Source organism: Melospiza georgiana, chromosome 1 (genome assembly GCF_028018845.1).
Source record: "Melospiza georgiana isolate bMelGeo1 chromosome 1, bMelGeo1.pri, whole genome shotgun sequence".
Classification (NCBI taxonomy): Eukaryota; Metazoa; Chordata; class Aves; order Passeriformes; family Passerellidae; genus Melospiza; species Melospiza georgiana.
The window spans coordinates 66,530,957-66,553,301 of record NC_080430.1 but is presented as its reverse complement, the minus strand read 5'-3'; the positions used below and the strand labels follow the sequence as shown (position 1 = coordinate 66,553,301).

General features: G+C 41.5%; 1 protein-coding gene across 2 annotated transcripts in view; it reads left to right on the top strand.

The window, feature by feature from the left end:
- The window catches only part of ATXN1 (ataxin 1), a 368,814-nt gene that overhangs the window by 27,409 nt on the left and 319,060 nt on the right, over positions 1-22,345 (top strand). Inside the window, exon 3 of one of the 2 annotated variants that reach the window (XM_058027067.1) lies at positions 1,354-1,452. The exons of the other annotated variant lie outside the window; for it this stretch is intronic. The gene's annotated coding sequence lies outside the window, so the exon portion shown is untranslated. The remainder of the gene's footprint in view (positions 1-1,353; positions 1,453-22,345) is intronic. 2 annotated transcript variants of the gene reach the window in all.

Below are 22,345 nucleotides of genomic sequence, written 5' to 3'. Positions count from 1 at the left end.
CATGAAATTGTGGATTTCAGCAGATCCTCCTAATAAAGGCAATTATTAAAGTTGTGAAGTTTATAAAAGGAGAAATCCATGTGGCGTTTTCCCCTGAAGTTGCCTTCCACACAGTGCTCAGCCTCTTCCAAAAGGCATCCTAGAAAGACTCAGAATGGTTCTTCCCCTGGTCTAATGGGGTGAGACAACACAACAACCCCTTCACAAAGCGTTTACCAGGCTACCTACCTTTAACATGCACCCTGCCCCAATAGATGCAGGTGGAAAAGTTACCTGCTCTGGGTTAAGTCCTTGGATGTGCACAGGATGAAGAATTGAGTGTTTTACTTCTGAAACAGATTTGTGCCCTCCCCAAGTAAAGCTGACAAGCTAGACAGCATCACTTCTCAGCCCACCAGTAGAACTACACCATGCCCCAGCTTCATCTTAAGTTTTTGATTCTAGGAAGTTTATCTGAGGTAGCCTGCTATTAGTACTGCATTTCTTGTTGCTTTTTCCAAGGTATCTTTGCTGCTGAGTTGATTTGAGAGATTAACAATCACATGTGACACACAGATGAGCCAGACAGAACCACATGAGTGGTCCTGCTACAAAAAGGCACTTTTACTGATGCTATGCTTTTCTCTCTGTATCATCAGGGGTTTATGAGGCTTTGTGCTGCAGGGAGTTAAAATTCTTGCCCAGGAAATAATGGAACAAATGGCATTGGCTGCAAAGAGATGATCATTTGCTCTTCTGAAAACATGACAAGGCACTGGGAGACTATTAGCACTTGAGTGGAACAGTCTGTATGGATGTGTGTATATGCATACAACAGCTTTTATTCCATACCTGGCCAGATAACCTTAGCTAAATGTACCTAAGAAACAAAATTCAAGGAACAGCTTGGGTTAACTGTGTAGAGAGAATGTATTCTCAGGTCTCTTATTTCTCCTATTTTCAGATTGGTGGAAAATTTTCAACCAGCTGAATAAAGCTTCTCTATTTTCTAAGTTTTTTTTTTTTTTTCCCTCATATTCCTGTTTCTCCATTGTTCTTTCCAGGCAACACAGGGTGGTTTTCAGGTTTTCTTCTCTATTGCTAATACAATTTTTTTGCAAAACATACCAACTGGACCAGGCCTGGAGGTGGGCTGAAAGAGTAAGCTCTATCTAATGGGCTGTCTCTCTCAGCTTCTCAGGTGGGATCCCAGCTGCTTAGGAAACGAGATGATCTCTTGCTCCTCCCCTTAGTGATTTAGTATAAGTCTGTCAAGAGAGGAGAAAGCAGGAAAGCTTTTTTTATTCCTGAGAGTGCTAGGAGAACTGCCACAAAGCTGTAAAAATCGGGGCTATCTTTTAATCTGTTCTGCAGTGCTTGGCCTGTGATTTGAGAGAAGAGTGGTCCTGTGCTGCAGCTGGATTTCCTTGGCTGGGAAAGTGGAAAGGAAGAATGTGTCACCTGTAGCTGAAGGTAAGAAAGTAAAAAGCCAGGCTAGAAGCAGAGGTGAGCATGGTGTGAGATTGGTGAGGAAAGGAGGTGGGCAAAGCCAGTGGCCCAAATCGAAGTGGGCATGGACCAGGAGGTGATGGCAGGGCTGATGGCAGGGAGACTGAAAATGGCATAATTGCTTTACTGGTTTTTTGGAAGAGCTTTACTGGTTTTTTGGAAGAGCTGGCTGTAATAAATGTTTTATGCTCATTCAAGGTAGGGCATAGAGGATTCCAAAGTCAAGAGACTGACCAGACATACAACTCTGGAATAGAAAGAGTCATCTCCTTGCAACTCACCTGTGCTCTGTATATCTCAGCCCATCAGTTGTTTTCTGCATGATAATTTTGGTATTTGTTCTGTCTTTCCCTCATATGCCCAATGCTTGTCAAACAGATGTTCTTGGAACCTGTTGTCACCTTACTGTCTGAAGGTCTCACCTCTCTGCCAGTCTCTCTGCATTGTTAAAATTCTTAGGGTCCCACCATGTTTTTCTACTGCCCCAAATCCCTGCTGGTCACAGCTTTATCCCTGTGTGCTCCTGCTTTTATGTATTCTTGTGTGTATACAATGTGTTTCCAACCTCCTGATCCCTAGGAAAAGGGAATCTTGTCATGGAGCCAATAAAGAAGTTGGATAAATTTAATAATATAATAATAGCAAGTTAAATTTGATAGACTTATGATAATGTGAATGTGCTTGAATTTAGTGACTGGCTCATTACTAACTTGCCTCTTCCTGCTTCTTCTCACCTGTTTCTTCTAATTAGTGTGTTGTTACACACAGATGAGATACCTTTTCCCAGGTGAGACAGGTAGTAGCAAGAGTCAGCTGTGCCCCATTATAAATCATTTACTTCTGCCCGCAAAAAAGGTATTTGCAGGGAGCAGAGGAGCTCTTCATATTTGCAAGCCACAGGCAGATTGATTCACTGATGCAGCTGTAAGTTACCAAGACTCAGTGACAGTGTCCTCCTCAGTGCAATTGTTTGTTCTGTCTACTCTACTGCAGTTATTTTCTTCAGCAGCAGCCCTGGCTCAGCATCTAAAGGTGAGGGCTGAGGGTGTCTGTACCTCCCTGGCTTTCCAAACTCAGGCAGTCCTTTTCAGTCTGCTTCTTTGTGGTTTGGTGAGCAGTTTCTGGGGAAAAAATAATGTGATGTGTTGTGGTATTTTATTCAGTTCCTCTTCTGCAATATAGAACAAAATCCAAAATGTGCAATGCTCTGTACTGAAGGATGGAAGTAGGTATTTGTCAAAAACATGCAGCAGTTCTTTCTGTCTTTCTACCCCAAATGTGATCAGAAGATTACTCCAGTAATCACTGAATTTAGTCAATTTGTTCTGGTGTCCATGGACTGTGAATCTTTTGCTGTAGGAACAAAAAAAGACTGCTCCAGAAGTTTCCTCTCTTGTGAATATTTTTAGAGTAATCTTCCAGGCTTTCAGCAAAAAAAACCCTGGAGTTGTAATGTCTCTGAGATGAATATAAGATCCACCGTACTGCAGTTAATCATATGTTGGTAGTAGGTTGTACATAAACTGTCTACATTAGTTTGATTTATTAAAAAGTAGGGGGTTTCAGGTGATAAAACAAACACTGGAAAAATATACAGCAGAATTAGATGACCTGTTTCTTTGCTTTAGCAGAAGGCTTCATGTCCTTCACTATAAAATCACCCACTTTCTCATTTCCAATTTTTTTTCCAGCCTAGCTGGGGTTTTCTTCTGTGTCTTTCCCAGAGCATCCCTCTGTAGAGACATTAAAAGCTTTCAGCAGGGTATATTTTGTTTTTGGGGTGACACTTTGCTGCTTGCCTTCTGCCTTTTTGTTTCATGCATGGAGGTGATGGACTCCAATACCAGTGAAAGCCTAGAGTAATGATGTGTTAATAACCTCAGCGCTCACTCACGAGGGAGTGTTCCCTGCAGTGAGAATTCCCCTTTGCTGGTGAGTGATGTGTCTGTGGAGCTTGCAGTGTTGCTGTACACCCGGTAGAGATGGGGATTTGGTAATGAGGTCCTGAGGATTTAGAGAAGTTACTTTATCACTGCTGAAGAGATTTAAGAATGGTTTTGTTAAAGCTTAGTAATCATAACACTGGTCTCTGCTGCATGCAAATGAGCAGCCCAATCCTACAGCCCTGCTGCTGAGGGCAGCACTTAGTCCTGGAAGATGTGGTGATTATGTGATCAGCCAGGAGGCTGAATTCTGCCATTTTCTATGTGAGGTTTAGCAGTGTTAAACCTACACTGAGGACCTAGGGTTGAGGTAATCACTATCCTGTTACAAGTTTCCTGAGTTATCTGCTCCTCAGCCTTTTATTGCCATAAATAACTCTAGAAGTCAAGCCTCACTGCCAGAAGTGTTAAGTGCTGCAAATAGTAGAGAAGATGACTCATGAAGTGAGATGAAGGTGGAGCATGAATCAGTAGGAAGAAAACTGATATACAAAGGAGACATTCTGAATGCAGATGACACAAAAAGTCTGAACAAAGCAATGTTCAATCATCATAAAAATGAATCAAAAGGGTTTTTTGTAAAAAAAATAGAAACTCTTCTATTTAATGAGAGAGATCATTCCAGTGAAAGCACAAAGGTGTTGTACACTGACCATGTTACTCCTTACCCAAGACAAACTGTAGACTGCATATAAAGAGATGGTTGGAAAATTCTTCCCAATATGTCCAAACAAAGCAGAGTATTCAGCAAGCAGGTTGCTTTCCAGATTGTTCTGTGTCTATACAAGCTAAGAAAAGAACTTGTCTTTGAGCTAAACTTGATCAAGAGTCCTCATAGCTTCAATGAACCCACACTGAAAGCTAACAGCAAAAGAAGCACTAAAATAACCCGAGCCCATTCCTTGTAAATGATAACTCATGATAAGGAGATTAAATTCCCACAGACTGTTCCATTTGAAATGACAGCTTTTGGTGCTTTTGCTTACCCTCCAAAAGTTTGCACATGTAGGAGTGCCTTTAAAATCAGATTTGGGAAAAAAGGTACCTGATAGATGACATCCTACAGCTGTTAGTGCACTAAAGCATCCTGTTCTGCCTATAATTCAACTCCTGCCACTTCTGGGAGAAGGGGTGTCTATAAGAGTTCAATGTAACTCCTCAGAGGTGAGAATTAAACATGTTCATGTTGACATCACAATGGTACTTTAGGCATTAGAAAGGGGTTCCTTGTTGAGGGGATGGTCAGGCATTGGAACAGGCTGCCCAGGGAAGTGGTTATGGCACTAGGCCAGTCAGGGTTCAAGAAGCATCTGAATGGCACTTAGTCATGTGGTCCAGTTTTTGGTAGTCCTGCCAAAAGCAGGAAGTTTGACTCAATGATTTTTATGGATCTCTTCCAACTTGAGATATCCCATGATAAACAATCTCTTTGAAGCAACAAAGGGTCAAAGAGGTTCCCCCTGCCCCCAACTTCCAGCAGATGCTAAAATGTAATAATGGAAGGAAGACTAGATATCTGTGTCTTAGGTGAAAGCTCTGTCTCTGCTAGCATTTTTAATAAGAACCACTGTGAAAATTGTAGAGGTTGATTTATCCTCCATACATGGTGTGTATGGCTTGGCTTTGTGATGCTAGATCCATAAGATGTTGCTCTCAAAGATGCTGCTCCTTTAGAGCAGTAATGCTTAGAAAAAAGTGTAACAAGGCATCCTAACCTGTACTGCATTGAGTTCCTTTGCTGAGGATAAAGTAAGGGATGGTTGGAAGACCAAATCTTCTAATGTGGCTGTTTCACAGTGCTGGCTGTGGCAGGAAACCTGGAGAAGATGGGTGACACTGCCAAGGCCTAAGGGATGCAGATACTTACATGAAGCAGAACTATGCACACAAAGAGAAAGCTCTAGCAAGGGTCTCTCCCCAGTATTACTGTAAAAATAATCTCAAACCTGGTTGTACTCATCTTTTATAGTGTTGTGAGGGCCATGGGTTCATTTCTTCGTTGAAGGTAGTGCAAGGACTGAAACTTGGCATAAATTCATGCTTATTCCTGGTCAGTTCCAAAGTTTCAGATGTGAATTTACCTGTGTGTTAATGAGCAAAATTCAGAGCTGCATGTTGTAATTTGCAATATGTCTGGGTACTGCACCTTTTCTACTGTGTCTCTGTTTGATCTGCCTATTCATAGGAAATCTGCTGGATTTGAGCTTTAATGGAGTAAGTTATTCTCAAGGAAGGCAGCACAAGCTGAGTTTTCTATTGCTGCTAAGGGAGAGCTAATAGTTAACAGCTAGTGACAGATTTATGTTTTCACTTGTAGGCTACCCAGCAGTGGGCCCAGCTCAAATATAAAGTATTGCTTGGAAAAGTTGGCTTTGTTAGCAAAAAATATGAAGTTCATTTTAAAAGCTGTACTCATTTTAAGACTGAAAGAAGTGCCTTCTTCCTGTTGGGAGAATAGAAATTCTCTAAGGAGAAATAGCAAAGACTGAGTTTCTGTCAATAAAAGAGTGTGTAATTTAATACCAGGCAGCTTTTTAATACAATAGGAGAAAAAGAGCAGACAATTGCCTCTGCTGTGAAGGGGAAAAATACAAAAACCTGCCTGCAGTATGTTACCTAAATTTAGCCACAGAGGGACCAATCCTCTTGGATACTCAAAAATCTGTGTGAAGTAAAAGCTATAGAGAAGCTGTACTTGGAGACCCTCTATCCCCATTTTCCAAAGTGCTGGTAATAGGAGATGTGTTAGGCAGCACTGTAACACAGCCCTTGCTTGTTTAGTCCTTTTTATCTCAGAATCACAGAATATTGAAGTTTCTGTGAAATTTTCTTTTCAGTAATGTAAGTGGCTGAGGTTAGAGGTGTGTGAATGGCTTCCCTCAAATGATAAAGCTACTCAGAATCATCCTGGGTTCAAGCTTGAATTGCTCCTTCAAGCAGTGGTGGGATCATGCTTTGAACAATGCATATCCATAAAGGTGTTAAACTCCTTACAGATGTCCTGCAGACCCTCTCTTTCTTGACATCTGTACTCAAAAGCCTATCTAGGAGAGGCATCTGATCCTCAACACAATGCTTGACAACAAAATAAAAAACTTGAGTTCAGAAGCCAAAATAAGCCACAGATTATCATTCAGAATGCAAGGAAAATGGACACTAGCTTCTTAATCAAATATCAGTTCTGTATTTTTTTAAAATCAATTTTGTAATGGTTGCTTAGGTCGAGATCAGAAGTGTTAGGTGCTTAGGTTTCTCAGAAGTGTTGCTATTAAAGTTTTCTATGTCTTAATTTAAGTTTCATTTTAAGTCCTGATAGCAGCATTTCTTCTAGTTTCATGGGCCTGAGAAACAAGCTTGTATCCCTTACTGGCATGTACTTCCAGTGAGTTTTTCAAAGAGCAGATTCTTTAATACTGTTATTACCTTTGTCCACATTTGAAACAAGCCCAGAAACTGTAAACAATGGAAACTATTGCCAACTTCTGTTGTATTAACACTTCTACAACACAGTTCTCTGTTAAACAGCTTGCTTCTAGAAGTCTTAGAGGACAAATGTGTGGATGCTTTTAGAGTGCAAAAGCTGCATCTCAGGGTGCTCACAGCAGAGCCAGAGCTGTAGCCGGAGTCCAGTTTCATGTGACACCTACCTTGTTGTCATATGCTTCTACAGTTCTGGCAGTGGTACTCTGACTCTTGATTATTCCCTGCATCCTCAGCTCCTCAAGAATGGTGATTTTTGCCTCTCTGTTTCCTCTAGGGGTGATGATTTACTGATGAACTCATTGGTGAGCGGTGTGTCGTCAAAAGACGTAAACATTAAAGCACAATACTTGTACAGAGCTTGGCAATCAGGCAAAGCTTCAGGATGTATTTCCAATGCCAAAGTTTTTGTTTAAGAGGTTGCATAGACTGAGACTGTCCAGTGCTTAAAGTTTGCAATAAATGTTTTAGTGGCTTGAAGAATGGTGCAGGTGCCAAGTCCAGTTACACCCAGAGGGAGGGGTATGTTCTGGAAAGCATGGAAGCTTATGCAGAAGACCCATGAAGCCAATTTTTAAGCATGTTCCTAAAAGGGTCCATAGGGGCTCTTGATAGTTTGAATTCTTAAGGGTTCTGTGATCTGGTTGGAGAAAGCCAGACTAGGATGGTGTAGTACAAGCCTACTGATGATGTTGTAAAAATCACTGTTTGTCTGTTAAATAGACCCAAATGTTCATGCATTTTTGTGGTATGTGATTTTTGTTGTAACAGCATTGCTACATTTGAGTCTGATCATAAGCATTTCAACAATTATATGTTTATAGACAGCATTAGGACTAAAACCCAAGTTATCAAATAACTCTTCCGAGTATCTGTTTAGTTTCCGCATATTAGACATGAATAAACAATGAGCAGCTTTAGGGCCAAGACCCATCGTGTTTTGAAGCCCTCAGCTGACAGTTCTACCATCTGCCCAGTCTCTACTGGCAGAAGTGAGAGCTCTTGTATGAAAAATGCTTGGACCAAATCAAAATTGCAGATATTTGACATCTGCCAGTCTTCATAAGCAGAGTGAGTATGACAACGTTGTCTTATTTTTTAGTTGTAAAACAAAAATACAGAACATCTACCATCCTGTAGCTGACTCTGCTCCTAAAATAACCAAACCAGTTACCCAAAAAGCACTGGGGTTCAGCTGTCAGTCAGAACATGCAAATGTCAGAAGCCAGTATACAAAAAAATGCACCCTGGCAAAAAATAAAAGCAGGATGAGTGGGCAACGCTGACAAGTGATGTGAATTTGTATTGGTTTTACTAATCCATTCAGGAGAAAAATGTGGTTGAAGTGTCTTGGTATGGTGTGTCTTTTTTTGGTGTTGGAAAAAGAAGATTGAAGCATGATCTCAAAACTTTCTGTTCAGAAATTTCCTGTGAAGTTATCCTTTAGAAAGTGGGAGGAAAGCGAGGTTAAAATTAAATGAAACTGTTTCAGAACAAGCAAATAATTTTGTTCAATATGAAATGAAATCCTTTCATTACATCCTTCTGTGGTATTGGGAGTTAAGTCTTTTTTAATGATTAGCAAACACCTCTAATTACTCTTTTTGTGTTCTATTTGAAATACTTTATTACAGCTTTTGTTTATTGTAGAGAGTAAACAATCACTGTAGATACTCCATTTAGCATGTTTGTGAGCCATAAGATGTTCACAGCACTTGAAAAATACAAGAGTTAAACTTTGAAATAAGGGGGCTCAGATAAACCAAAAAATAGTCCTGCTTCTCCATTAGCACCTCTTACTGAAATGGTATCCTAAGATTATAGAAAAGTTTGGGTTTAAGTGCTCACTTGCATTTGAAAGAAAAAGTTCTTTGCACACATTTGCTCAATGCCATGATGATTTTTGGAGTTTTTATTTTTTTCATATTATACCCGGCCTTGCAATCTCTGGTTGCATATGTGAAGAAATAAAAGGATATTTCCTTACTGTCTCTACTGCTGCCTGTCAGGGTATTGTATTGGCTGTGGTACAAACTGGCTCATTGTAACACCAGACTGAGAGCCCTCCTGTGGGCAACCTCCCTTCCCAATGTACTGTAATCCCAGCTAGAGGGGGTCCTCTTGTGCCCCTGGGGACAAGGCTGGGTTTGTTCTCTTGGTCTGTTCTGGGCATCTTCCAAGAAAAATATTGACCCTGCTTCCTCTTCTGGTAGTGAGGGTTGAGTCATGCAGAAAAACATCATCATCATCATCAGCTACTCTGTGTTACTATGGCACAGCTTTAAACCAGTGCTAAGAGCTCAGTCTGCATGGTGTCACAGCAGGAACAATCCCTAGTGTGGAAGTTGGCTGTAGCAATAGACCTTCAAGATTATTTCCTCCTAGGTCTGTGTTTGTGAAGCTGTTATCAACTTCTGTTGTTGTTAACCTGTGCTTGGGTTATCTGAAAAGAAGTAAATCTTCATGGTGGTTCCTTGGGGAAGATTTCCTCACTTTCTCATATTCAAGTTTGGCTCCATCCTTTGATGTCCCTTTTAGTCAAGCTGCCCCAGCCTATGAGGCTCTGTCTCTGTTCCATCAATGCTGTCATTGCTAGTCTACAGCAAGATGAAGAGACAAATGTGAAAAGCTCTTTGGGCTTCTAAACATATAAGGGGCTCTCTAGAATAGTCCTACTCTGTCACAGGTGGATGGTGAGGGAAGGTCTCTTGGACCATTTCAAAATTAATTTTTTATTTTCCAGTTTCAAAACAAAGTGTAACTTAAATGTGGCCACAATCCATTTGACTGTATTGAGAGTATTGTTTCAGTACTTTAAGGGCCTTCTGTATGCAGAATGTTGGTTAGAAATTTAAAACTGATTTTTAAATTAGCACTTGGTAAGGTGTTAGCTTGTGCACCTTCTAAGCAATAGCTTTGAACCTCCTAATAATGGAGGATTAGAGCCTCGGTGTAAGTGTAATTTGTGTCTTCTCTGTATGTTTGGGCTTAAGCCAACTCAACTTTGAAAGCTTCACATATATATCTTGCATACATAATATTTGCATTTATACAAGCCCCCTGCCTCAAAATAACTTTTTGAGGCAAAATCCACCTTGCTGCAGTGTTGTAATTCATCACTGGTGTGGGAGATAAATGTCTATAATTGTATCTTTAATGAGGCAAGTGGGACAGACTGTGAAAATCAACTTTTCAGGTGCTGTGAAATAAGATCACGCCTGTGGCCAAATGGTGAATCTGCTTTCCCTGTAGCAGAACGATTGCACTGAGCTCAGTGAGTGATAGCCCCTTTCCTTCAGAGCTCCCTGACAGAGCCAAAGCCACCCCCAACATCAGCAAAACGATGTCTCTGTGTGCCCATGTCCTCCTGGTACACTCTTGTGCTAAGGCATCTCCTAATGTATTTCAGATAGAGTCCATGGGGAAGAGGTCACCCCCTGGCTTTTGGCTCCCTGGTGGTTCTGTAGGCCCTCAGAAGGCAGCTCTGCCACTGCAGCCTGGATAGAAATATTGTGTCCCATGGTGAAATTGTGACCATCTGCTCCTTGCTGCAAGTCTGGGGAGTAGGAATGCCCAATTCTCTTCCTTGAGAGCCTGGTTATGTGTTATCACCATGGAGTCTAACTGTTGCCAGGGCCTGTTTCTACAGTAAATAACTCCACAGAAAGCTTTCTGTTTATGTCCTGGCATACAGACATCATTGTCCTGCTCCAGACACTCCTCTCAGAAGATGAGAGGGAGTATGTTTCATCTGTGGAGCTGGGATGCTGGTCTTGGAGTTCCAAGTCTCTTCAGGGCATTCAGAGTGTTAGTGAACCTCGTGTGGGAACTCAAGCTGCTGGATGAAGACACTGCATAAAATACACGCATTTCAATGGCTGGTCAAATTTGTTAAGTATACTTCAACACCATTAGCCATGGAAAAAGATCAGTTCTAAATCTGGAATTTCAGGTAGTAAGGCAAGCTTCTAAATGGGAGAAAATGTCATTGGGAGACAGGGACAGGCTATGGAGAATGTTTTAAGCACCCTTGGAGATCATTGTACAATTTCTTGATTACTGTTTGAGCCTGTTCACATCCTTAGAAGTAGATGTCTGTAGGAGATTTAAAAAAAGAAAAAAGCAGCCATAGTTTATGCTTTCAAGAGGTTGTTATAAAAGACAGCAGAGAAATGTTAAGTCAGTGCTGTCAGTTGAAGATCATGTCTTGGGTCACTTGTGCTGACATCATCAGCTAGTTATAGTTAGAAGAAAGAGAATATTTTTCCCCCAAATATTTACATGAAACAGACTCTTTGTATGAACTAAGGATTCAAAACCTTTTGAAGGGGAGCAAAAGCTCAAGTAATTGTTAGTAACAATGGAGATTTTTTTTTTTTTTAACTTCCTGGGACCCTGGTAACAAATGAATGTCACTTTATGACCTTACTCTGACTTGTGGCAACATTTCTTTAAAACTTGTATTTTCTGTGTGTTTATGAGAAACTGAGATGTTTACATGACTAATGTCTCTTTTAAATAGTAAGGCCAGTGGACTTTCAGAATCCAGTGAACCCCAGCGCTGAGACAGTGTGACTCCAGCCTAAGCGATCCCTCTGGCCGGCTGGCTGCGGGCAGCCTGCTGCATTCCTCTTGTCTCCAGTCCAAGCTCTCAGCTGCTCTGCCTGGAAAGCTGAATAAACTCATTTGCATGGCAGGGAGCCCGAAGTGATCTTCCCTGCCCCAGTGTGCCCTGCCTGACTGTGCAAAGCACTGCCCTAAGGTTCCTTGGGGCTCCAGGTTCTCTCTGGGCAGCGCCTGCGCCGAGCCCGGAGCGTGTGTGGGACTGTGCCTTCTGTGCCGGCCTCCTCAAACGCGCACCTGCTGGCTCTCCAGAAACAGCTGTCTTCCAAAACATCCCGTTCTTTTCCCATCCCCGATCAACAGGGACTTGACTCTCGTGTTCAGTCTGAATTCACACAGAATGCAAGTCAAGTAACCTTTTGGTGTGTGGGTATTTTGTTCTGTTTTCTCTTTAGCAGATGTTTGCCGATTGCACGAGGTAATGCTGAAATGTGACTGATGCTTGATGTAGGGCAGAACAGGATGTACAGGTTGAGCTTCTTGTTTGCATTTCTGATTAAATGCTTACTGTGATGGTGCAGTTCTAAAACTAGGTTTTAAGTAAATAATAGATAGAATTTTAATCTTTCAAAGAGGTGACTTTTATTTGTTCCTTCAAACACAGATAAGATGATAAAATGGAAATAACGTCACTTATCAAAGTAAGAAAATTGATTAAATGCTAAATCATAGGCTGTAGCATAATCAAAAACTAGGTAAGCTTTATGATTTATGCTTTACAAATTGATTATTGGCACATAAAAGACAAGACAAGGGATAGTTTGAAGAAGTAAGTGTACATGGGATGTAACAAGTAGCATGAAATTGGCCCTCATTAATATTTATGGCAAAGAACTTTCTCAGATCTCAACAGGATTTGTGCACTTAGAGCCTGAACTTTTAATATCTGACGCACAAGATTCAACTGACATGGAGAACAGTGTGTTTTTGAACAATCAGAGCTAGAGGCTTTCAAGAGCAGACTGCTCTCATGCTGATGCTGACTGATGATAGAAAATCCTTTCTCTCATTCTAGCAGCTTTTCATTAATATGTAACATTAAAAATAAGCAAGTTTCAGTACAGTCAAGGCAGCAGGATGTGTGCTCTGTGAAAAAATAGCAGATTTTCATAAATACAAATTAAGATATTTCCCTTTGAGAAAACCCATGGAATGGAACCTATGTGAAGCACAACATGGAAAATGGAGAGAAAGAGGAGCTGTGAGAAGACCAGTAATGGTGGGAAAGGGGAAAAAAGTGTGGGTCTCTCCGTGCTTTGTCTTGTGAGAATAGAAACAAAAGCCAGTCATAGGGATGTGCATGCTGGAGAATAATCACTACAAAATCAGATAGCTGTTTCTATAATTGCTAGTGGTATGTGGAGGAAATTGAAATGTATGATTATTTTAAAATGAGGAGAGTTGTTTTCAAAACTTCCAAATCTGAAGCTGTTTGGTGGCTTGCAGGATGCTTGGGAAAACTAAATGGGAGGCAGGACATCCTGGTATCTGTGACTTTATCAGCTGTCTCTGATATGTGCACCTAAATTAGTGAGCTGCTGCAGAGAGGGGAGAAAAGTACTCTCCATGGAATGGCATTTCTGATACACAGCAAGGCTTTGCTGGTCCTGCTAAGTGAACTATTTCCCATTTAGTATCACCACCCTGACATATATGCAGATAAAAAACATTCTTCTAAGGTTTGGAAGCTGACTGCAGTTATTAACGAAGAAAAGGTTGGCGGGTTTGAAAGGGAGGGGCAAATTTTTGAGATTCTAAGTCTGGTAATAGTCCTGCTGACTTTGAAGAATAGAAAGTGATGGTGAATTTTTCAGGGACTCTGAGTAGCCGTATTTCTCTTTGAAAACAGGAGTGAATAGTCAGGTGGCTAAAGAGGAAGTGCCCTGACAACTAGTGAGCACAAGTAGTCATTTGGAGGGGAGTTTGAAGCCAAAAAGACTGAAAAACTGCAGCCCATACTGTGCCTGAAGAAGGAAAAGGGTACTCATTTTCCCTGTGCTCTGGTGACTCCCCCTGGGGTGCTATCACAGCGCCAAGGAGGAAGCCTGGGGATATGGATGATGGAGTAGAGGAGGAAAACTCCCACCCCAGGAGAGGGGGGCTGAAGCTGGCATTGAGTCAGGGGCTGTTGGGGGATGTAGGCAAAAAAATGAGCTGGCTTGTGGAATGATCAGAAGGAATGGCTAGAGAGAGAGATGAGGAGGTAGGCCTGAATGCATGGGATGACTGGAAACCAAAGTCCAGCAAACATGGACCAAAACTAAGAATTTTTGCAAGTCAAAGCCTCTGCAGACTGTACAAGAACTGCTGCACTTCAGTGACTGGCTGCTTAGCTAAATCCAAACAGGCCTTCACACACAGGCACTATAGGATGTTTCTTTCCCTGTGGTTTTCTTCTATTCTTAATTTAAAATCTTACCTGGGTAGTGGTAGATCAATATGTGAGTGCTTCCATCTCTGTCTCATGCATGTCATGTCAGGCTCCAGGTCCTCCCAGATGGACCAAAGAGCTTGCAGAGCTGACCTTTAACGCAGAGCATGAATTTTGACAGATAGCTTAATATTTGTAAGACTGGGATGATGGCTAAAATGGTGGCTGTAGTCAGTGGAGACCTGACTTGGTTGTGCTTTGCTAAGCCAGCTCCATGGCTGGCTCTCTTGTGTGTGTGTTGTATTTCAGTGCTGTATGTGATCCAAATGCTGTACGTAATCTCTCCATGGTGACTGCACAGTATTTGTTTCTATTTAAGGAGAGAAAGAGGTCTGGGTTTTCTGCCAGAATTCCCACTCAGGTAATTACACTTCTGCCTGCAGAATTTCCCTGTAGCTTCAATTGTAGTAGCTGTTCTTTGCTCCCGCTACTAAAAAGTGTGAACACAGACCTGCTGCTATGTTTTGGGAACACAGCAGTGCCTGCTTGGCTCAGGCAAGTGAAGTGACCCTGCTATGCACCCTTTATGCTAGACTTGCCCCTAGTAAAAACTGCTGCATCCAGTCATGCCACTCTGCAGCTCTCATCTTTCTGAGCCTGACTTTGGCATAGCAAGTTGGTCTTGATAGTGAGACAGCCAGCTGGAAGCCAATGAAAAGATGATTAAGAGCCAAGAGAAAGCCATATGGAGAGAGAGAGAGAGAGAGAGAGGGATTTCTCTTTACAGAGTTATAAGTAAAAGTGTTTATGTCTTTGGATCCCTCTAGCTGTTTTTTCCCCTTATTTGCATCAGTTTTATGGGTGGGAAGTGGTTGCAGTTGATTAGCAAATGCTACCAAATCTCTTTAGCTAGAACAAATGTTGTAAACAGTAGATATTTTGGGCAGCTCTGTCAATATTAAAAATCAACATGCCAACATTGTAATGGTAATAGCACATATGTCATCATTATTATGTTAATGTTAACTCCAATACTATATATGATATCAACATAATATAAAAAATAGTTTTGCAAAATAAGAGATACTGAATGAAGGGCCTCTTGCCTCAAATTGACATGATGCAGAGATCTTTTTCTGAACTTAAGACAGCAGAGTTAATAAAGTCCATTGCAGTCTGAAAACTCTTCAGCAGATGCTGAATTATCTGTGAAGTCAAAATAAACACAGACTGTGTTCATTTGGAGTCTTATACAGAGATTTCAAACAGAGGATGTCCAACATTAATAAGTTAAGACTCATCAAACATAGTGTAGATAGTAAACAGAACCAAGACAATTGAAGCAAATTATTGATTCATGGAATTCATTCTTTCTCTTCACAGAATGTTCACATGCAGATTGTGTTCTCTTGAATGCAGTTCTTATTCAGATTTACTAAATGAATGTTATGGTGAGTGTGTGGGTTTAAAGAAAAAAATTCTGTTAACTAATTCTGTATAGATCATATCCTCAAGATTCAAGCTGTTTCACATATGTTATTGTTTCAGCTTCCCTGACTGACTGAATGCTACTCAAGTGAATAGCACTGAAACCCTGCTTGAATTGCTACTAGGAGTCGGGGTGCTTTAAGTGTTCTCTTTGGAGTTGTAAGTTTCTCATGAACGTGGAACAGTTTAAGAAAAGGCTGACAAATAGGAAATGGGAATTTCTGTTAAAACTTGCTGCTTATCTTCCTGTCCAGCAAAATAAAAGTTACTTCTCCTTAATAGTTACTAGTAGAGTCAGGAACTGTGCTACTTAGTTGAGAGCAGGGGATGTAATGTTCAAGGCAACTTTTGCCCAGTTGCTCTCTTGAACAAGGATTCAGACTGGCTTCTCGTGATTTTAGTTGTAATATGGTGAAGTACTAATTGTGTGTGTGTAGGTGGGGGCACGAGTATTTGACTGTAAGTTTTGAAGGACTGATCTTCATGGTGTTCAGAACCTCTATGTTGCATCCAATTCTCTGAAGAACACAGCTCGCCTGAGGGGTACCAGAGCTTTTTCTCTCCCATCCAACTAGGGAGAAAAACTTCACAAATCTTAAGGGTAGTGCTTATCTGAAGTACATTTGCATCTCTCTGTATTCTTTTCCCCCCTCCCAAGCAACAGCAAAAAATTCCTGCTCCTCTCTCAAGTTGATCTCGATGAAAGCTCCTCATGGCTATTTTAGATCATTTTGCTTTCAGTCTGGATACACCAGGCCTTTTCCATCTTGCTGAAATTGCCTATGAGTCTTTTGAGTATGCCTACTGGTCTCAATGAGATCCTATTTGAATTGGTGGATGTCACTGTTTTCTGTGAAAGCTTGTGTTTCTGCCACTGAAGAGTCCTTGCAGTCTTCACACCATGCAGGTATGAAATAACTCGTAGTGGCATCTGTTCTCCAAAAATATTCAGTGCACATTAATTGGGTGGGTTGGGAATAGTTCAGAAGTGTTGCATCAGTTTGGGCTGAGTTGGCCTTTTCCCCAGGCCTTTTCAGAACCATACCATTTTACCTGGATCACTTGATGCCAGGTTTGACATCAGATTTTAAGCCAATGAGTAAGTTCTCAAAGGTACAGTAGAAATTGCCAAGTTTTTGCTCTTTAACTGTTGAACTAAGCTGAAATACACTTTCCTAAGGGAATACAGGAACCTGGAAGTGCAGACCCCTACACAGGGGCAAACCAAACTCCTGTCAGAATAGGGAATGCTCTTAGAATCATAGAATGTTAAGGTTTGGAGGGAGCCTTAAGGATTATTTAGTCCAAATACCCCTGCCATGGACAGGGATGCCTCCCACTAGACCAGGTTTCCCAAGGCCTTATCTAACCTGGCCTCAAACACTGTCAGGGTTGGGGCATCCACAGTTTCTCTGGGTAACTTGTTCCAGGGCCTTGCCATTCTCACAGTAAAGAATTTCTTCCTAATCTCTAATCTAAATTCCCTCTCTTTCAATTTGTACCCATTAGTCCTTGTTCTATCACTACAGTTCCTTCTTTGGCTTCCCTGTAGATCCACTTCAAATACTGGAAGGTATCCACACAACCTTCTCTTACCCAGGCTGAACAGCCTCAGCGTTCTCAGCCTTCAAAGGGCGGTCCTCTTTATCAACTTTGTGGACTTGCTCCAGCAGTTCCATGTCCTTCTTATTTCAGGGACCCCATAGCTGGATGCAGCACTCTTGGTGAGGCCCTCAGCAGAACAGAGGGGCAGAATCCCCTCCCTCACCCTGCTGGCCATTCTCCTTTGGATGCAGCCCAGGATTCCATTGGGTTCCTGGGCTGTGAGCACACACTACTCTCATGTGAGTTTTTCCTCAACCATTATCCCCAAGTCTTTCTCTGTAGGGTTGCTCTCAATCACTGTTTTGCCCAACCTGCAGATGTGCCCACATGTGTGGTTGGAAGGATATGTAACAAGAGGATCTCTTGGCAATATTTCTCCAGTCCTGGGTACAAGCTACATGAGATGCTGTGCTAATGGAGAAGGAAGTGTGGATGTACAGATAGCTTCACCTCATCCCTAGGATAAGACTGTGGTTAGAGGCAAGTTATTCTGAAGGGAATGAAATTGGCCAGTGATCTCAAGCACTTGTAGTTGCTGGAATGGACTGGGAATGTTCTAGACATCACCTTGCTCTGTTGTGAAGTGATGCTAGAGCTCCTTTGGTGGGACAGGTCAGCTCTGCTCCTGGAAAAGTGCAGTTCCAAGAGAGCACCACCCAGGCTGATGGACAGCCCTGAAGTCTGGATGAGCTGGTGTCCTTGCTTGTCCTGACTGCAGTTTGGGCCTCATGGAAGGACTCGGGGGAAATGCCGTTGTTTGGAATCTACATGTCTGGCATACAGTCAAGCCAATCTTCCTTTGTAACTTTCCTACACCAGGGGTGAAGGACATTTGTGAAGTTAATTAGACTCCAGATTTGAACATTCCTCCTGGGTGCTGGAAGCTGGCATTCTCCTTTCAGCTTATATGCATATAAAGCTTCTTGTTACACATTGGACTTGGGATGCTCCTGGAATGAGAAATGGAGTGTATGACATATCTATCTGCTTTCCAGGGACTGCCTTGTCAGAGTCTGTGATTCAGCTCTTTGCCTTATGGATTAACTGGGAGAATTCATGTACTTTTAAAATTTCTTTTAAAACATTTTGCTGAGATGAAGTCTGTGCAGTTAATTAGAGCTCTGCCACTGTTCACAGAATGCTGGCTGTGCTGAGCAAAGCTCTTCAAACACCTTTTTCCTGAATTTGAACAGGCAAAGCACCGGGCTCTCATGCTTTCTTGGCAGGCAGAAATGGCGAGGTAAGGAGCTACTAGTTCCTGGTGGCATTTCTGTGCTGCTGGGAGACTGGCTGTGCAGTGAGGTGGAGCCAGCACTCCTCATCTCCTGTGTCTGGCAAAGCATGGGACAGAGAGTGGCTTTGCTTATCCAAATGCAGTCTGTCCTTCCTGGGAGCCACACATCAGAGATGTCCTTTTGGCACAGTGGTCAAATACCGTTTTAGCAGATGTTTAATGCAAAATTGTCAGAGCTTCTAGGGAAGCTTGCCACAGTTTTGCTTCTCTGCTCAACAGCAAATTTCTTCAGGCTCCCAGACTGGTTCATAGTCCTGTTTCCATATTTGAACCCTCTGTGATCACTTTTTCCATCCCTTGATTCAATGTGTCCTTACCCTTTGCCCAGGGAACTTCTCTCCAGCTTCTGCCCTCTTCTGAGTGAGCAGCTTTCGTGCTTTGCCTATCCTTGCCCAGAGCCAGTTCTGTTCAGAAATAGATTGATTCCATTTTTCTGTCTAAATGTGGACTGGTCCAGATTTGTATGTGAGAGATGAGATCAAAAACTTGTTGTTTGCTTCTACTTAAACAAAATATGCTTTTTAAAAAAAATAATCTGAAGATGTTCCAAAATTTCTCCTGAAACATTTTTCACTTTCTTCTATTTCAAAAAAGATTAGCAGAAACATGGAACTGCTTTGGCAGTTGTGGAAATAAAATTAAAAAAACATGAGTTTAAATGCAACTGCTCAAGCCTGTGGGGCGGAGGCCGAAGAGTGTTTACTAGAAACACACTTGCTGTGTGGCTGGGACAGCTTTCTGTTTGGGAAATATTGCAAATCTATTCCCTTTACATATGGACAAGTGGTGATATATCAGTGTGCCGCATATTGTGCGTGCACCCCGAGTACAGAAATGCCTTGTTCTCAGGAAGCTTCCATCTCTGGAGTGAAAGGCAGCAGCTATTTTTAGTGGTGTGCTGCAGCATTGCACAGGAGAGCACAGGATGATGCTGCTTCCCCAGCTCACTTCATGGATGACACTGCTGATTTATTGAGGACTGATGACAAACTAGTGCCACCAGAGGAGCACAGACACAGCTTCATGCTTTTTTAAAAGAAGTCAGCAAGGGTTGTACTGGGGAGCAGTCTAAAACCAAACAACAAAAATTCTTTCATTGGCGAAGAGCTCATAAAGCTATGCCATGAAATTGTAAATGCTTGAAATTCCAGCTTTAGAAATAAACATTACAATGCAAAGCCTGGGCTGTTTCTGTCAGGTGCCCAGAAGAGTGGGCACTGAGATGTAGTAGCTGGTAGTCAGAATGGAAGATGCCCCCTGTGTAGAGACAGCAAAAGACTTGGATCTTTACTCCTGCTCAGACCCCTTTCCTGAAGATGTAACAGACTCTGACCAGGTACTGCCCTCTCTCTGTGCACAAGATGCTATTCCTATGTATTCCTAAGCACTAGCAGCAATCCCATGCTTTTCTGACACGTGTGATCAATTGGAGATTAAATCCTAATGTGAAACCTTACAACTAAAGGTTGCAGTGAGCTTTCGCAGGCTTGTCAGGTTGCTGGAGTTCCAAAGTCAGTATTTTGCTTGGGTGCTGGCACCAGGACCATCACATTTACTCTTCTGTTGACAGCTGCTCTGCTGATTTCCCTCTACAAATGGCTTTGGGTTTTGCAAGTGTAAGGGGTGAAGAGCCACGTGAGTGCAACAGAACAGTTTGTTTCTGCAGTAAGTGGAAAAAGCAAAATGCAAACACACAGTAGAAATCTTGCCTCCTGTTTTTCAATTGCTCATTTTTTTTAGGAAAATTGTGTGGCTGATGTTTGTTGGAATTTTTATGCCTTTTCGTAGTGTGCATTTGTGTATTTCTTCTCTCCAGACTCGCTTCATTATTGCAAAAAAGAAGTTAGTGTGCCTAAGAAAATGCTGTTGTTGAGGGTGATAATGTGGCATTTGGTGAGTTAGTTACTAAAGAATATTATTTCAGCAGTTATCAGAGAATAGATATGTAAAGTGTAAAGCTGTTTAAACTTGGCGAGAGCATCCAATATCTGCATTTTCCTGATTAGAGCTGCTAGGGATATTGTAAAAGCAAAGCATAATTGCAGCTTACTCTGTTTATCTGGGTTTTTGGTTTTTTTTTTCAAAACTGAAATATATACAGAAAAACATTTGGAAATTAAGGATTTCAATGCAGTTTGAAGACCTGTGAAGAACCAGTCTTTAAGAATTTTATAAAAGCTTTGATGTGAATGTTTTAGCAATTTATACAGGTGCATTTATAACAATGCATAGTGGGAGTAGAAATTATATTTTGTTGTGCATTTGTGAGCAAGAATTTTCAGTTTTATTCACATTATGAAAATGAAAAATATCAATAAAGTCATTCAGTCATGTTTTGAACTCTGAAACTTGCATTTTCGCAGAGGAATATTGCAAATGGATTTCAGACCATTTGGGACTGTGATTTGGTTTGTATTACCTGTCACCACAGATCTTCAGTGCTGTACTTAGTTTAACACAGGGCCAAAAAATGGTACTACTAATGTTTCTCTTCAGAGTAAATGAAGTAATTGTTCAGCCTTTTGATATCCATGATAATTTCTCCTGTTGTGTAAAAGGGACCCCCATTGTGGCCATTTAAGGAGAGCATATGGCTTATTGATACCATGTCAGCTTCTCAAGGTGTTTCACACTCTGGCCTGTTCTAGAACTGACTGTTAGCTGATGTGCACCCTGGAAAAAATATCTTTAGATGCCAAAACCAGTTCTCAGGTGAGAGCCTCACAGCCAAAAAGAAGTAAAAAGTGCCCTCTGGCCTTCCACCATCAATTGCCTCCTCTATCCCCATGCTTTTCTTCTAAGATATATTGACTTATATTTAGCTTCCTCTGAAGAGAATTTCAAGCTTTTAATGCAGTTTGTCATTTTATGCAAACCTTTACAACACAGTTTGCCCTTATTTAGCAGGTGTCCATGCTGGGTGGTGAGACACTAAGCACTGTGTCCTTCATAAACTTTATGACAGCCTGTAAAATAGTGCTAAAATAAATTTCAAAGTGTGGCCTTAGTAGTTTTCTTCAAGACCTCTGACAGGTAAGAACTGGCAGGGTTTGCTGTAATCTTTTATAGCCTTATATTCTTGCATACAGCCTTATATTTCTGTCATAAGCTGCCTGTGAAGACTACATAAAAGAGCAGTATTTTTCCACTCCTATTACAGGAGCAGTAACCTCTGGTTGAAAGCAAGGTGGAGAAGGAACAGGGTGCAATTTGGATATACCATGGCTAAATTCAGCAGTGCCTGTTTAAGGGATTTCTAAGTTTTTTATTGGGTCATTTTGGATGGGTATGAATTTTTTGGATTGTTTCTGTAGTAGTCGCTGTCTCCAAATGCTCGGCGTAATTCTGCTTTGCTTACCTAAAGTGGAGTCTTGCTTCTGAAGTCTGTGGAGTTGTTGCAATCTAAGCCTGGCCTGAATCTGGACTCTGTATTGGCATACTTAATGGAAAATATCTCAGGGCCTAAATAACTAAGCTGTAAAGATTTTCCTTCTTTCTTTCCTAACCCTAAAAAAAAAAAAAAAAAAAAAAAAAAAAAAAAAAAAAAAAAAGGGAAAGCAAGACATTGGTACAGTTTTGCTGTATTTTATTTACATGAATATTCTGGTGTCCAAGCTGCTGTTTCACGTGATGAAGGGACCTCTCTTGTGTGGCTGCTGTAGATGTGGCTGCCAGGGGTGCAGACCTTCTGGCACAGGTGATACAAGCCAGAAGAATCTGCAGCTTGCAGCTTCAACTCCAGCTCAGCCACAGAACTCAAATGAAGTCCACGTGTGTAGCCACCAGTTTGTCATGGCACAGCCTTTGCAGAAGGATTGTGTTCTCTGTAACGGGGCCCAGCCCAGTTGTAGGGGTCATCTTGCTCAGCCTTTGGGACCAAATGATCATCAACATCAGCCTTAAGACAGGCTTTGGATGTTTTACTGAAGGAGTTGGTTTTGATGTTGTTGGTTTGTTTGGGTTTCGGTGGTGTGCTGTTTTGTTTGGCTGGTTTTTTAAATTAGGAAATCAAACCAGGTTGGCCTTGTGAATCTGTCCTGCCTTAGTCAGGTC